Source organism: Pan paniscus, chromosome 1 (assembly GCF_029289425.2).
Source record: "Pan paniscus chromosome 1, NHGRI_mPanPan1-v2.0_pri, whole genome shotgun sequence".
Taxonomy (NCBI): Eukaryota; Metazoa; Chordata; class Mammalia; order Primates; family Hominidae; genus Pan; species Pan paniscus.
In genome coordinates, this window is record NC_073249.2 from 124,212,920 (window position 1) to 124,230,022 (window position 17,103).

Here is a 17,103-nt window from a genome sequence, read left to right on the forward strand (position 1 = left end):
CTTAACTGCTCTTAGAGATAACAACTTGAACATTATGACACATTAAGTCTTCCATTTGAGATATTCTTTAAGGTCTTGCATATCAGGGAAAGTACTGATATCACCTGCTCTTGGGGGCTAGCGCGGTGGCTCAAGCCTGTAATCCCAACACTTTGGAAGGCCGAGGCAGACAGATCACTTGAGGTTAGGAGTTCGAGACCAGCCTGACCAACAAAATGAAACCCCTCTCTATTAAAAATACAAAAAGTAGCTGGGTGTGGTGGCGTGCACCTGTAATCCCAGCTACTCTGGAGGCCGAGGCAGAAGAATCGCTTGAATACAGGAGGCAGAGGTTGCAGTGAGCTAAGATGGTTCCACTGCACTCCAGTCTGTGCGACAGAGTGAGACTCCATCTCAAACAAACAAAAACAAAACAAAAATCAAACAAACAAAAACCCCGTGAACTGACTCACCAAAAAACAAAACAAAACTAGTTTCCACATCCTGATGATTTCATCCTCCTTAAACTGACCAATCAACAACAAAAAGCCCAATTTTCCAGCTCCTCACCATCCAGGAACCCCTTAAAAGCCCCAGCCCAGAACTCCTTGGGGAGATGAATTTGAGGGTTTCCTCCCATCTCCTTGCATGGCCATCCTGGGATGGTTAAATTCTTACTCTGCTTCAAACCCTGTTGATGTGGTTTGTCTGTGTCCCCACCCAAATCTCATCTTCAATAAACCTTATTCCTTTATAAATTACCCAGTCTCCAGTAATATGTTTATAGCAATGTAGGAAAAGACTAATAGACAAATACATCCTGCTGTCTCAGTGTATTGTTCTGTTATTGGACTGTTGGTCTTGTAACAGCAGAGACTTAACAGATTTTTTTTAAAAAGACAATTAATAGTGTGAAGAGCCCTCTCAAAGAACAAAGAGACAGAGATTTGAATATGGTTAGATATTTTACCTAAATGTTAATGAAACACCACACCAACAACCTTATTATTTTTATTATCTTGATATTTTCTGATATTGATTTTGTAGTAAATCTCAACCTATTTTGTACATATATATTAGCAATATCTACCCAAAATTATATAAATTATGTAAGTTTATGCAGCACTGTATTTATGAATAGGAAAACTTACTGAATATATTCATAATTATTAATAGGAGAATTTCTCCTAGTAGCTATCACACCATAATTGTAGTATAATATATAGCATAATGTAATTTGGCTCAAGGCATAGAGAAAAATACAAATTGAACATAAGAAAGAATGCGGAGACAGACCTGTGCATCTATGAATACTTTATATAAGTCTGAAGAGGCAGTGCTAACCACTGGTAAAGAACAAACTTTTTACAATAAATAGTTTTGAGATAATTATAGCAAAATTGCTATCCAGTCACATAAAATCTATTTAGTCTTCCTTCTGGAACACAGGTTATATTCTCCAACTTTTCTACATTTAGGTGTGGCTCTGAACATGTCTAAGCTAAGGAATATGAGCCAAATTAATGCATGTCACTTATGACCTAAATTTCGGAAAATATGGTAGTTTCAGCACATATTCTTTGTCTTTTTTTTTTTTTTTTTTGCAGACCAGGTACAAAAAATGACAAGACCCTAGAGGATAACTTAGCCACTTGAACCTCTTAATCAACATATGGAGAGAAACCTCATACCGACTTGTATAGGACTGATAATAGGAGAAATATTTTCAGGAACATGAAATTGAAGCAACAATACAATACAGTAACTTGATTAATAATTTTATAAAATAAACATTTGAGTCTCTGATTGTCCCAAGTATTGGCAAAGATGTGAAACATTCATACTCTGCTGGTGGTAATATAAAATTGGTATAGCTAATTTGAACATTAATATAATGAATAAAAATGCTAGAAAATAATATAAATTAATAAAGTGAACTAACAACACCTTCACACATTGTGGATTTATCCTAAACGTAAGTAATTTACCATAGTAAAAAAAATTAAAGGAGTAAATACATTATAACTTTATATATTTTTGACGTATATATGAACTATATTTATGTATATAGACATATCTACAAAGAGACGTAAGGGATATTGTTTAAAGATGCAGTTAAACAGTAAAACAATAATAAAAAACTATACGATGTTTATTCAGAAGTCAGGAGAGCATTTACTTCTAGAGAAATAAGAGGAAACACTGATTAGGGATGGGCAGAAAGGAGTGTCTTGAGGTGTTGGCAATATCTGTTTCTTATTGTGCATGACTGTTACACAGGTATTTGCTTGATAATTACTTGTATAAGTTATACGTGATTTTATGTGTTTTTGTGTGTATGATCTATCTCAAAAAATAATTTAATTGGGTAGATGAACATACATTTTCAAAGACTGTATTAGCTGTGTCTGCTATCAAGAATATTATCTTCTGACTGTCAGATGGCTGAGAAGTAAACTGTAATCAGGGTGTTGATTCCCAAGAATGAAAGGAAAAAATGGAATAGGCTTTGGTTGTGGGGAAAAAATCACCATAAAATCTTGTTAAGTTATAGACAGGATTATTTGTGCCTACCAATTGCAACATCTTATTGGGAATTGTTAATGGATAAGCACTGATGAGTTTCCTAGATGCTATCTATACCATGGTACCTTCTATTTATGTATTTTTTATACATCTTCCTGTTGCTTATATCCAGATTTAAGGATATATCTTACCAAATTGATAACATTGAGCAGCACTCATATCCTCATAAAGAAATTCATTTACATGCAATGTTCTAGTGTCAATTAATTCTTCAGATGGCTGATGCATTCCTTATGATGACCTTCGCAATCACAACTGATTGGATTAGAAGTGGGCATTTGACTCAAGCCAGCTAATACATAAGAGGCAGTCTATGCGCCCTAAAGCCGAGGATTCTGAACAATATTAGTCTGTTTTTTACAAGGCCCAAATGATCTTTACTCACATAATTTTGAAATTGGAATATAAAAGAATGAGATTGAAATAAGAAGCAGAAGCAGAGAGATAACGAGGTTAGTTGCTGAGATTTACCAATATGAAAAAGTGTTGGAATAAAAATGCTGATTGAGAGACATGCCAAGTGGTAACTAAAAGATCTGTCAAGTTCCAGGCAAAATCATACTTACATCAATTCATTATCATCATGTGATAAAATCTAAATTATTGGTCTAAGTGTATAATGGGGTGGTTCTAAAACTATCTTTTCCTTTGTTACTAAAACACTTAAAATGATTTGTGTTTATAAACATGACCAAGTACCATGAGTAAATTTTTAATAAGTAGTAGCTATGATATCATGTCTCAGAATCATCTCAATAATTTGGAATCACTATAATTGTACTTTGAAAGGAACAATAAAAATTCAAATAAGCCTTGAAGATCGGATGAGAAAAAAATATAAGAAATAAAATATTAGGTCTGCTTGGTGCAGAGCTGAGTTCAATTCCTGGATACCTTTGTTAACTTTCTGTCTTGTTGATATGTCTAATGTTCACAGTGGGGTGTTAAAGTCTCCCATTATTATTGTGTGGGAGTCTAACTCTCTTTCTACGTCTCTAAGGACTTGCTTTATGAATCTGGGTGCTCCTGTATTGGGTGCATATATATTTAGGATAGTTAGCTCCTCTTGTTGAATTGATATTTTTACCATTGTGTAATGGCCTTCTTTGTCTCTTTTCATCTTTGTTGGTTTAAAGTCTGTTTTATCAGAGACTAGGATTGCAACCCCTGCCATTTTCTGTTTTCCATTTGCTTGGTAAATCTTCCTCCATCCCTTTATATTGAGCCTATGTGTGTCTCTGCATGTGAGATGGGTTTCCTGAATACAGCACACTGATGGGTCTTGACCTAAGAGACATCTACAGAACTCTCCACCCCAAATCAACAGAATATACATTCTTCTCAGCACCACACGGCACTTATTCCAAAATTGACCACATAGTTGGAAGTAAAGCACTCCTCAGCAAATGTAAAAGAACAGAAATTATAACAAAGTGTCTCTCAGACCACAGTGCAATCAAACTACAACTCAGGATTAAGAAACTCACTCAAAACCGCTCAACTACATGGAAACTGAACAAACTGCTCCTGAATAACAACTGGGTACATAACGAAATGAAGGCAGAAATAAAGATGTTCTTTGAAACCAACGAGAACAAAGACACAACATACCAGAATCTCTGGGATACATTCAAAGCAGTGTGTAGAGGGAAATTTATAGCACTCAATGCCCACAAGAGAAAGCAGGAAAGATCTAAAATTGACACCCTAATATCACAATTAAAAGAATTAGAGAAGCAAGAGCAAACACATTCAAAAGCTAGCAGAAGGGAAGAAATAACTAAGATCAGAGAAGAACTGAAGGAAATAGAGACACAAAAAACCCTTCACAAAAAACCTGAATCCAGGAGCTGTTTTTTTGAACAGATCAACAAAATTGATAGAATGCTAGCAAGACGAATAAAGAAGAAAATAGATGCAATAAAAATGATAAAGGGGATATCACCACCGATCCCACAGAAATACAAACTACCATCAGAGAATACTATAAATACCTCTATGCAAATAAACTAGAAAACCTAGAAGAAATGGATAAATTCCTCGACACATACACCCTCCCAAGACTAAACCAGGAAGAAGTTGAATCTCTGAATACACCAATAAAAGGCTCTGAAATTGAGGCAATAATTAATAGCATACCAACCAAAAAAAGTCCAGGACCAGATGGATTCACTGCAGAATTCTACCAGAGGTACAAGAAGGATCTGGTACCATTCCTTCTGAAACTATTCCAATCAATTGAAAAAGAGGGAATCCTCCCTAACTCATTTTATGAGGCCAGCATCATCCTGATACCAAAGCCTGGAAGAGACACAACAAAAAAGAGAATTTTAGACCAATATCCCTGATGAACATCTATGCAAAAATCCTCAATAAAATACTGGCAAACCGAATCCAGCAGCACATCAAAAAGCTTATCCACCATGATCAAGTGGACTTCATCCCTGGGATGGAAGGCTGGTTGAACATATGCAAAACAATAAACGTAATCCAGCATATAAACAGAACCAATGACAAAAACCATATGATTATCTCAATTGATGCAGAAAAGGCCTTTGACAAAATTCAACAACTCTTCATGCTAAAAACTCTCAATAAATTACCTATGGATGGGACGTATATCAAAATAATAAGAGCTATCTATGACAAACCCACAGCCAATATCATACTGCCTGGGTGAAAACTGGAAGCATTCCCTTTAAAAACTGGCACAAGACGGGGATGCCCTCTCTCACCACTCCTATTCAACATAGTGTTGGAAGTTCTGGCCAGGGCAGTCAGGCAGGAGAAGGAACTAAAAGGTATTCAATTAGGAAAAGAGGAAGTCAAATTGTCCCTGTTTGCAGATGACATGATCGTATATCTAGAAAACCCCATCGTCTCAGCCCAAAATCTCCTTAAGCTGATAGGCAACTTCAGCAAAGTCTCAGGATACAAAATCAATGTACAAAAATCACAAGCATTCTTATACACCAATAACAGACAAACAGAGAGCCAAATCATGAGTGAACTCCCATTCACAATTGCTTCAAAGAGAATAAAATACCTAGGAATCCAACTTACAAGGGATGTGAAGGACCTCTTCAAGGAGAACTACAAACCACTGCTCAATGAAATAAAAGAGGATACAAACAAATGGTAGAACATTCTATACTCATGGGTAGGAAGAATTTATATCATGAAAATGGCCATACTGCACAAGGTAATTTATAGATTCAATGCCATCCCCATCAAGCTACCAATGCCTTTCTTCACAGAATTGGAAAAAGCTACTTTAAAGTTCATATGGAAACAAAAAAGGGCCTGCATCGCCAAGTCAATCCTAAGCCAAAAGAACAAACCTGGAGGCATCACACTACCTGACTTCAAACTATACTATAAGACTACCATAACCAAAACAGCATGGTACTTGTACCAAAACAGAGATATAGATCAATGGAACCCAACAGAGCCCTCAGAAATAATGCCGCATATCTACAACCATCTGATCTTTGACAAACCTGATAAAAACAAGCAACGGGGAAAGGATTCCCTGTTTAATAAACGGTGCTGGGAAAACTGGCTAGCCATATGTAGAAAGCTGAAACTGGATCCCTTCCTTACACCTTATACAAAGATTAATTCAAGATGGATTAAAGACCTAAATGTTAGACCTAAAACCATAAAAACCACAGAAAAAAACCTAGGCAATACCATTCAGGACATAGGCATGGGCAAGGACTTCATATCTAAAACACCAAAAGCAATGGCAACAAAAGCCAAAATTGACAAATGGGATCTAATTAAACTAAAGAGCTTCTGCACAGCAAAAGAAACTACCATCAGAGTGAACAAGCAACCTACAGAATGGGAGAAAATTTTTGCAACCTACTCATCTGACAAAGGGCTAATATCCAGAATCTACAATGAACACAAACAAATGTACAAGAAAAAAACAAACAACCCCATCAAAAAGTGAGTGAAGGATATGAACAGACACTTCTCAAAAGAAGACATTTATGCAGCCAAAAGACACATGAAAAAATGCTCACCATCACTGGCCATCAGAGAAATGCAAATCAAAACCACAATGAGATACCATCTCACACCAATTAGAATGGCGATCATTAAAAAGTCAGGAAACAACTGGTGCTGGAGAGGATGTGGAGAAATAGGAACAATTTTACACTGTTGGTGGGAATGTAAACTAGTTCAACCATTGTGGACGTCAGTGTGGCAATATCTGAGGGATCTAGAACTAAAAATACCATTTGACCCAGCAATCCCATTACTGGGTATATACCCAAAGGATTATAAATCATGCTGGTATAAAGACACATGCACATGTATGTTTATTGTGGCACTATTCACAATAGCAAAGACTTGGAACCAACCCAAATGTCCAACAATGATAGACTGGATTAAGAAAATGTGGCACATATACACCATGGAATACTATGCAGCCATAAAAATTGATGAGTTCATGTCCTTTGTAGGGACATGGATGAAGCTGGCAACCATCATTCTCAGCAAACTATCACAAGGACAAAAAACCAAACACCGCATGTTCTCACTCATAGGTGGGAATTGAACACATGGACACAGGAAGGGGAACATCACACTCTGGGGCCTGTAGTGGAGTGGGGGAAGTGGGGAGGGATAGCATTAGGAGATATACCTAATGTTAAATGATAGGTTAATGGGTGCAGCACACCAACATGGCACATGTATACATATGTAACTAACCTGCATGTTGTGCACATGTACCCTAAAACTTAAAGTATAAAAAAAAAGAAATAAAATATGACACCACTATATGCCCTAAAGATATTAAAAACATAATTGGCATATTGGCAATTGTTAATAATATGTCAATATTTTAAAAAATAGATTGACAATTTGATTTCATTGAAATTGATACAAATGAATTGTATGTCTGTTAAAGACCAGGGCAGTGTATATAATTCATGGAGTCCAGTTCAAAATGAAAATGCAAGATTCCATGTTCAAAAAGAAGGAAAAATTGTCATTATAGGTACTAAAATATCATACCTTTTCTACTTGGCACTGATGGCTTTTAATTTGCTGTTGAAGTCTGTGCCATCTTTATCATGAGAATACTGCTGGGGCACGTGCAGATCCTCAGATGCCCCCACATGGACCTACTCTGTAACTTGAAATGCACACACACACACACAGCCCACTGACTGCCAGCTTTCTCCTCCTGCCAGCCACTAGTTAACACCCTTGGCAATCCCCTTCCCCAAGTGCTCACTGCCCCAACCAGGGTGGTCCAGTGAACCCTAATGGATTGTATTGTTAAAGCTGGAAACATTCAGTAATTTGATGAGAGTCAGTTGAGTGTTTTTCCCATGATGAGCCTGTAAACATCCTGTGGTGCTGTACAAGGGTAGGCAAATAGATTAATAGAATAGCGTACAGAGTACAGGAACAGATTCACACATATACAATTACTTGAGTTATGAAAGAAGTCACTACAATTCAGGGGAAAAAGTATAGTCTTTTTATACTTTTTCAGATCAACTCACTGCAGTGTAGTCTACCCTCCATATCTGGAGGTTTTGAACCTGAGAATTCATCTAACAGCTAATAAAAAATATTTGGGATAAAAACAATAAAAATAGAAATAAAACAATAAAAACAATACAAATTAAGAAACAATATAGTATAACAACTATTTATATAGCATTGACATTGTATTTGATATTATAATCTAATATGAGATTATCATAAATAATCTAGAGATAATTTAAAGTATATGGGAGGATGTGCGCAGGTTATATGTAAACACTAACCCATTTTATATAAGGACTTGAGCATCTTTGGTTTTTAGTATCTGTGGGGATTCCTGGAACCAATCCCCTACTAGTGCTGAGGAATGACTGTATTGGAAAAATTGAATCTTGGTCCTTGCCTCAAATTTTAAATAAAAATGAACTCCGGCTCTTAAAATATAACATTAGAGAATATCTCCATAGGCTTGGAGCAAGCAAAAATTTCTTAAACATGGTAAAAGGCTCAAACCATTAGCAAAAATATTGATAAATTGGACTTTATTAAGAAATAGGAAAGTTTGCCTAATAAAGATATTATTAAGAAATTGAAAGGCACATCTCAGAGTGGGGAGAAGATATGTGCAATATCTGACACACTACTCATTCAGAAGATATACATGTCTCTTCTAAACTAATAAGGAAAAAAACAGAAGCTCAAATTTGATTTCTTTATAGATTTTTTTCTTTTTTTTGAGGCGGAGTTTCACTCTTGTTGTCCAGGCTCCAGGCTGGAGCGCAATGGAGCAATGTCAGCTCACTGCAACCTCCACCTCCCGGGTTCAAGCGATTCTCCTGACTCAGCCTCCCGAGTAGCTGGGATTACAGGCACCCGCCACCACATCCGGCTAATTTTTGTATTTTTGAGTAGAGACGAGGTTTCACCAAGTTGGCCAGGCTGGTTTCAAATGCCTGGCCTTAGGTGATCCACCTGCCTCGGCCTCCCAAAGTGCTGAGATTACAGGCATGATTCACCACGCCTGGCCCTCTTTATAGATTTTAAACAGGCATTTTAATAGATATGCAGATAACCCATTATATGAAAAGGTGACCAATTTTATTTACTATTAATGAAATGAAAATGAAAAGTATGATAAGATACTTTTGAATACTCCCTACAATAGCTTATATAATCTTAAAAATTCCACAATATCAGTTGTTAGTTAAGAGTAATATACTGTTGATAGAATTGTAAATTAGTAAAACTACTTTGGAAGATGGTTTTAATTGATATGCTAATATTTCACAATTCCCATCCTAGATATATAACTACCAGAAACACATACCTATGTACACTAAAATGTATGTACAAGAATGTTCATAGCAACAATGTAATATTTTCAAACTTGTAGGGAGGGCATATGTTGTAGAATTAATAAATAAATTCGGTACACTCATTAATGGAATATTTGAAAACAAGTAAACAACTTGTTGCTACATGCAGAAACATCGATGAATCTCACTCATCTCTAATATGTCAAACATAAAAGAGTGCATATCAACTGATATAAAGTTCACCATTGGTGATAGAACTAAGCATAGTGATTACTCAGTGGGAGATGGGGGTGAACGGAGAATGGGAAGTAGGGAGCTTCCTGGGTGCTAGTACTGTTCTATATGTTAATCTGATTGTTGGTTTCTTGGGTATTTTCATAGAATAATATTACACTGACTAAAGAAGAGACAGGTAAAATGAGTAGAAAAATTTATAAAAGTAATAGATATGTAGAAAAATAATGAGAAGACCTCACATATATCTAATAAGAAATTGAGGAGAGAAGGATAGAAAGGAAGGCAAAAAGACTATGTTAAGAGAAATAGTGACAAAATTGTGATGAGATAATTTATTATTTCTATTCAAAGAAAAATTGAAATCACATCTCATACATAGTATCAATTCTCAGTGTACGAAAAACTATAATGATGAAAAACAAACTTTGAAACATTTAGAAGAAAATATATAAGACCTCTGATTTGGAAATATTTTTTGGCCAAAAATATTTTTGTTTAAAGAAAGACTGAAAAACACAGCAGTAAAAGAAAATGATTATTAAAATCTACGACATTAAAAGTAAAAAATGTCTCTTCAGCAAGGACTTACATGTGAAAAACAGTGATTGGCTGTAAAAAGATATTTTCAACAGATTAAACCAACAAAAGTTTGGTATCCTAAATGTGTAAAGAATTTTTGCATGCCAATTTGAAATAAAGTAATGGACTATCCAATACAAAAATACACAAGACATGCAGAACACAAAATCATAGAATAGAAAACATAAACAAACCAGAAATATGTGAGAAAATGGATCCCTGACAATTTTAAGAAGTAACTTTACGACCTCTGAGCTACTTAACTCTAGATTTCTTTTACTCTTTTGATATAATCGGTTGTTAAATTTTTCTAATTGATGTACCCAATTCTACTCTTGAGAACACATGTAATTATGTAACAATAATTTAAATAATTTATGGAATTTATTAACCTCTATTTATCTCTCCCACTCATTCACTGGAGGATTCAATGGAATTGTAATATTCCAGTTTTTTTTAAAAAAAAACAGAGTAAATAATGCATAATACAAAATTTGACAAAGTGGACAGTAAGGGTGGTAGCTTTTTATTGTCTTTTTATTACCCTACAGCTTTCTGTATTCTTGAAACAGATCATAATAAATTAATACCAACATTAAAACAGATTATAATATTGAAAAAAATAAGGGAAGAACAAGACAAATGTGTTGCGGCAATTTTACCCCTGCCAAAACCTGATTACAGGAACTATACAAGTTCAAATGTGTCAAAAGATAAAAAATTATAATTAGTATTCCTATCGATTCTTCACAACTCTTTAGCAGAGTCTGCCTATTTTAACTGTTGTATTTGTAATGCAGACTGTGCCTTGACAGATACTAACAAAAGTAAATCAGCAAACTGATTCTCCTTCTTCTTTTCCAACCTTAGGCTCCAGGCAATCAAAGAAACTATGAACATCTGCCTGGATTCTGATTGCACTGTTCACTGATTCAGTGCACCCAAATAAGCAACAATTAGTCTGTTCAGCATGTGTCAAAAGACCTGTCAAGTTAATTCAAATTAGGACAGGATAAATTGAATCCAGCTGGCATCTTGCATATTTGTGTGCAAAGTTTAAACAAGCGTCAACTGTACTATGTTATCTTTTATTTACAAGCAAAACAAGAGCATATTGTTACATAATTCCAGAAATAACTCTTTCTCACCATAATTTTGCTTACCTCATTTTCTAGATGTATTTTCTTGGGTTGGAACAATTTTTAATGTATTTGAGCAGACTTTTGTATTGAATCTGGTTAAAATGTTGTCTGCCTTCTTATACGCATTCATTTTATTTCCAATAATTAGCTCCAAGGTACAAAAATGAGTTTCAAAGATTGAGATGTGTAAAAATTATGCTTATAAATATGAGCTCTCTTTGGTCAAAATTAGGCATTTATTTCTTAAATTTTTAGAAAATGTTAATGCCTTTAAGTGGTCAGGTGATAGATTTTCAACTTACTTATTGAATAGCAATCTGCAGTATCAATTACCTTTGTACCTTTAAACTGAATCAGAGTATCTGAATATTTAGAGAAATAAACTTTTAGGAACCTGACAAGCTTACAGCAGAAAACAGAATGATTGCATTGGCATTAATTATCTTCTGTCCCATTTTTTTCATTTAGGAAAATATCTTCCTACAATGCCCCATGTTCCATCTCTGTTGATGTTTGGTTGGAGTAATGTAGATGGTCACCAAATATGTTGCACTATTGATTTTCAACAGAAGAGCTCCACAGTGCTATTATCTGTAAGTAATACTCCAGTTGAAACGTAACTTTGCAAAAAAAAAATAGAAAATTGATTTGCCAAGCTCTTAAATGTTTACTTTTAGTGACTCATATTCTCCCACTTTTGACATTTCACTAGTGAGAGAGGGAGAAGGAGGCTGTGAGAATCTGTGGTTCTGACTAAATTTGGAAACAAGGAGAACTAAGAAAAGATGAGGATGAATTATATCAACATTTAAGGAAATATAAAACAATATGGCCTATGATTTAGCAGAGAAAAAGTTTGAAATAACAACTAATAATCATTTACCAGGATGCTTGCAGGTTTGGAGATCAGCGAATGTTTGCCAGAATGCTTGGGGTCTAACAGATCTCCACTTCCACAAATTAGAAATACATACTCTGGTCCATATGGGCTAGGGCGTTAGAGAGACTTCTCCCCTTCTTTTCATCTAATTTGAATATCAAATAAACACTAGGTTGGAAAAAGGCACTGCCTGGCAGGATGAGACTTTGTGCGTGTGCGTGTGCGTGTGTGTGTGTGTGTGTGTGTGTATATATATACACACACATATATATACACATACACATATATATACGCATCCACATACATACACACCTATAACACACACACACATATAGATATACGCACATATATGTGTGTGTGTATTAATATAAGTTTCATCTGTTAAAATCGACATTGAAGAAAAAATATGATAAGAAGAAATACTAACATAATTCCCAAATGGTTAAAATATGCCAATAGAGGCTTTCTGCTAAAATCTGCTATTAGCAGGAACCTTGGGACTATTTCCAGTAGCTGTAGCCTGGAGCAGAATTTTCTGCCTTTAAAGAGGCCTGGTGCAGCAGGTTAGATGTCTGCTTTTAGTGTGATAAGGCAAAGATTTCCTTTGTATGGAATTATCTGATACTAACACTGTGTGTGTGAGTGTGTGCATAACATTTTCATCACATCATTGGGTGCCTATGTGAAGATCCAACCAGAGAAATATGGAAATTCAGTTACATTGAATTTTATTGAATATCCAGTTTCAGCTCAAAAGTTCTGCAATCATTGCTTATTTTCAAGCCACATAATCTTTTATTTACCTCATCTTTTATTTTAAGAAACTTGTGGAGTGTCATGTTAGTTTGGACTCTCCCATGAAGATGCTATTACACCTCCTAGATGAAAAATACATAATCTGATTGTTTTCTTTAGAATTATGTGACTTTAAGAAATGTGAGTCTTTAGTTACAAGGATGAGTATACATAGTTCTAATCAGTATGTTGTCAGATTTATTCAGGCACTATTTTATTTTATTTATTTTTTATTATTATACTTTAAGTTCTAGGGTACATGTGCACAACATGCAGGTTTGTTACATATGTATACATGTGCCATGTTGGTGTGCTGCACCCATTAACTCTTTTAATGCTAAGCAGTAGAGTTCAGAACCAAAAGATGAGTTTAGAGATGAGTTTCACAAAGACATTTGTTTCTGATTTTAGTTTGAAGGTCACATTCATAGGCTTACTCTTTCACTCTTCTGAGAGACACCTCAGTCCATCTGATTGGGTTGTGGAGAGGGGTGTTTCTTAATCATCCCAATGTTCCTGCTGAGAGCTGAATCTGCTCATCAATAATTTCTAAAAACTAATGTCTGGAGGGTACTTACTCTGATGTTTGCCACACATTCACCCTTGCTTGCTTCAGAAATATTCGTGGGCCTTGGAGATGCTGGGCTAAGGTAAAGGAATAATATGGGAAGAGAAGAAATTATATAAACTTTTTTTCTATTTTGTTATGTTCATCCAAATATATATACCCCTGCTTTGATAGCCGGTGCGATAGAAGCTCTTAAATCATCAGTCCATGAAAGGTGAAGAGAAAGTAGACCTGCAAGATATGTTTGCCCCTACTGAGCTCAGTTGCAAACAGAGCTATTCTGAAACACCGTTTCCATGATGTGGGTAGAAAGGCTAAGGTGAATAAAGTACTCTCTTGTCTGTAAATCAGATGGGCCTTAGTCTTCTCCTGAGCTATTTCCGTCATGCAGGAGGGCGTGAATATACATAAGAGAAAGAGAAATGGATTGTATCTTGGGCAGGGATTTTAAAGGAAGCTGTGTGGATATTTAGCCTCTTCAAACCTCTTCTCCTTCTCTCAGTCTCTTTTTATCAGGACCTTGTGGGTATCCTTGTTTCTGTACTTATTTAATATTTATTTTGAACCTAAAAACAATAATTATATTTATCTCTATTATCATAGCCTTTATATTTTTTGTCCGATAGTTCAGTCTTCTAATCCTTTTAAGTTTATGTCATCAAAGATATTAGCTATCTCAACCGAAACTTTGTGTCAGCAAGAACTGCAGTAGCCACACCTTTATTCTTGACACAAAAATCACAATAAAAATGTTTGAACAGCCCTATGTCAAACTCAGAGTTTTCTGTCACAGCAAAAAAATCTTCATCTTAATTTAAGCTAAATTTACATAAAAACTCTAAAAATCAGTACTCTTTACAACTCTATTTTTTTAATAAACTATAACTATATATATGTGGTCTATAAATTTATTTATTTATCTTGTCTACAAGTTTATCTTGCAAATGTTTATCGAATAACTAAAATGAAGAAACTCTCTCTGTGGGGGACATCTGCTCTTTGACCTGACAGATATCACTTGCCTGACTCCTTGATAAATGCCCTCGTGTGTTCCATCAGAGATTACTCCTTCCCCGTTTCTGTGGCACTGGAGAGCCTGTCAATCCAGGCCTTTCCTGCCACTCCCTCACCCTGCCAAGAGAATATGACCCAATCCAGTCCACTCTTCCAAGATTGGAATTTATTTTAGAAACTAATTTCAACTTATAAAAATAACAGAAATCATGCACAAATTCTGTTCACCTAGATTTGCTGAGGGCACCACACTGGTTTCATCACTCATTCTCTAACTCTGCGGACATCAATATTTTTTTTAATTTCAGGAGTAAGTTGCAAAGACATTTAACACTACATACTTCGGTGTAATTTCCTAAAAAAAATCCCAGAACATTGTAGTACATAATCTCAGCAAAATTATAAAATTTCAGAAAATTAACAGTGACTTACTAATATTATATAACCTATAAGCCTCATTAAAATGCCACCAGTTATTCTGTGATCCAATCCAGTACCACATATTGCTTTAGTTGTCTTGTCTCTTTAGTCTCATTTAATCTAGAATATTCCCCCTACATTTCTTTGTGACCTTACACTTTTGAAGAGTTCAGGGCAATTATTTTGTAGATTTCCCCATAATTCCTAGTTGTCTGATTTTCTTTGTAATGAGATTCAGGTTAGGCATATTTGCCAGGAGGGCCACAGAATGTTGCAGTGTTCTTTCAACCACAACATGTCAGAAGGTGCACTATGTTGCTCCATTACTGGTAATATTAAATGTGATGACTTCCTTAACTTGGTGTCTGTCTTCTGTCTCCAATGTAAATTACTAATAAGCATCTTGCAGGAAGATACTTAAAAACTATGCAAATATTCTATTTTTATCATTCTTTTATCATTATATCATTAATAGTGGCATCCATTGATGATTGTTGTCTGAACAATTACTGCTTTTGTGGCCTCCAAATAATATTTTGTTTTATTTTTATCATGTTTTCTGCAAAACATTCTCCATATCCATTTATTTGTAGATTGATTACAAATTAATACACACTAATCCTATTCTATGGATTATAATATGTCACTATAATTATTATTGTTGCTCATATTCACCAGATTTGAGCAACAAAAATAATTTTGTGGGTGCAATGGGATCCTCTTCAAGCTGGCTTTCCTGTCCTTTTGACATGTTTTCATCACTTTTTGAGCAATTTTTAATTTTTTGCCACCACAATATTCTAGGATCATCTTTCAACCATTTATCATCTTCTCTTTTATTAGAATGGGATATTATATATTTAACCATACGTTCATATGATCCCTCTAATTTATATCGAACTGGATCATATTAATTCTGACCTGTTTTTCCTTTCCACATTTGCAATTCTGTTCTATAATATTGAGAATCCTGGCTCTCATATCCAAAAAGTACTTATTTACTTTCTTAATTTTAGAATATACGTAAAATAGCTTCAGAATTTTTAGCCCATTGACAGATGAACTGTATATAATGCAGGCTAGTCCATTTAACTCACATTTAGAAATTGCACTCTGAAAAATTATTTTAAAACTTTGGGTAAAATTTAGTCCCTCTCATCCTCCTCAAAAATATCCTTAATAACTTCTAACTAGTGTTATCTCCCCTCCTAATTTTCTTTAAACTTTTTATATACACCTTTGCATCTTAACTGCATGAGTACACCTTGTTTTTCTACCTGTAGAGCAATCTAATTCATCTCCTAAACTTATTCTTCCCTAAGAAACACAATTGACTGTTGACTATTTTCTTCACCATTGAAAAAGCCATCATTTAACAAGTAAAATGAGATATACAGCAATATTTACCTGTAACCAAGTAATCTTCTAAAATAAACTTTGAAACATAAGTGGGCAAAATTAATTATTCATATCTTCCTAGAATATAATGACATCTCTCCAAAAACAAGCTTTTAAAAATTATTAGCATTAGCTATTATAATAATGTGTGACATTACATGTTTCCAAAACTGGTTAACGTATATTGATAAATTATTATACCTTTGAGTTGGCAGTGTTAAGTCACAGCAAAGCTCACTATAAAATAAAGCAAAACATCAGTATTTTTAGTGTCATGATTTTCCTTTTTCTGTAGTGTTGTGCTATATATTAAGTATTTGGAAAGGTGATAATCTCCATAGCAAGTTCTTCCCACTCCTCTGCCCAGATATCAGCTAAACAGTTGCTAAATGCTCTTAATTTTTTGCCCCACAGATTGAAAAGACCACTGCCTAGCTCTTGCATTTTACAGTGGAGCCCCAGAATGAACTTCTGAACACAAAAACAGAACCCCTAACCTAAGCCAAAGTCATGTTGTTTTTTCTTCTGTGCTCTTTAATTAAAGGTTTGAATTTTTGTTGTTTAAATAGTAAAACTGATGAATATACGATAAACTAAAATTCCATTTGATTTAATGAAGATACTGAAATATCAGATGATACTGAAAATAATTGTGTGAACTATTCACCATCTGACTGG

At 34.8% G+C, this 17,103-nt stretch overlaps 1 long non-coding RNA gene across 3 annotated transcripts in view; it reads left to right on the forward strand.

Annotated features, from left to right (window-relative positions):
* LOC117974857 (uncharacterized) overlaps positions 1 to 17,103 on the forward strand; it is a 109,891-nt gene that overhangs the window by 42,357 nt on the left and 50,431 nt on the right. For all 3 annotated transcript variants that reach the window (XR_008626074.2, XR_008626077.2, XR_010110785.1), the window contains exon 2: positions 11,819 to 11,943. This is a non-coding gene — a long non-coding RNA (uncharacterized LOC117974857). The remainder of the gene's footprint in view (positions 1 to 11,818; positions 11,944 to 17,103) is intronic.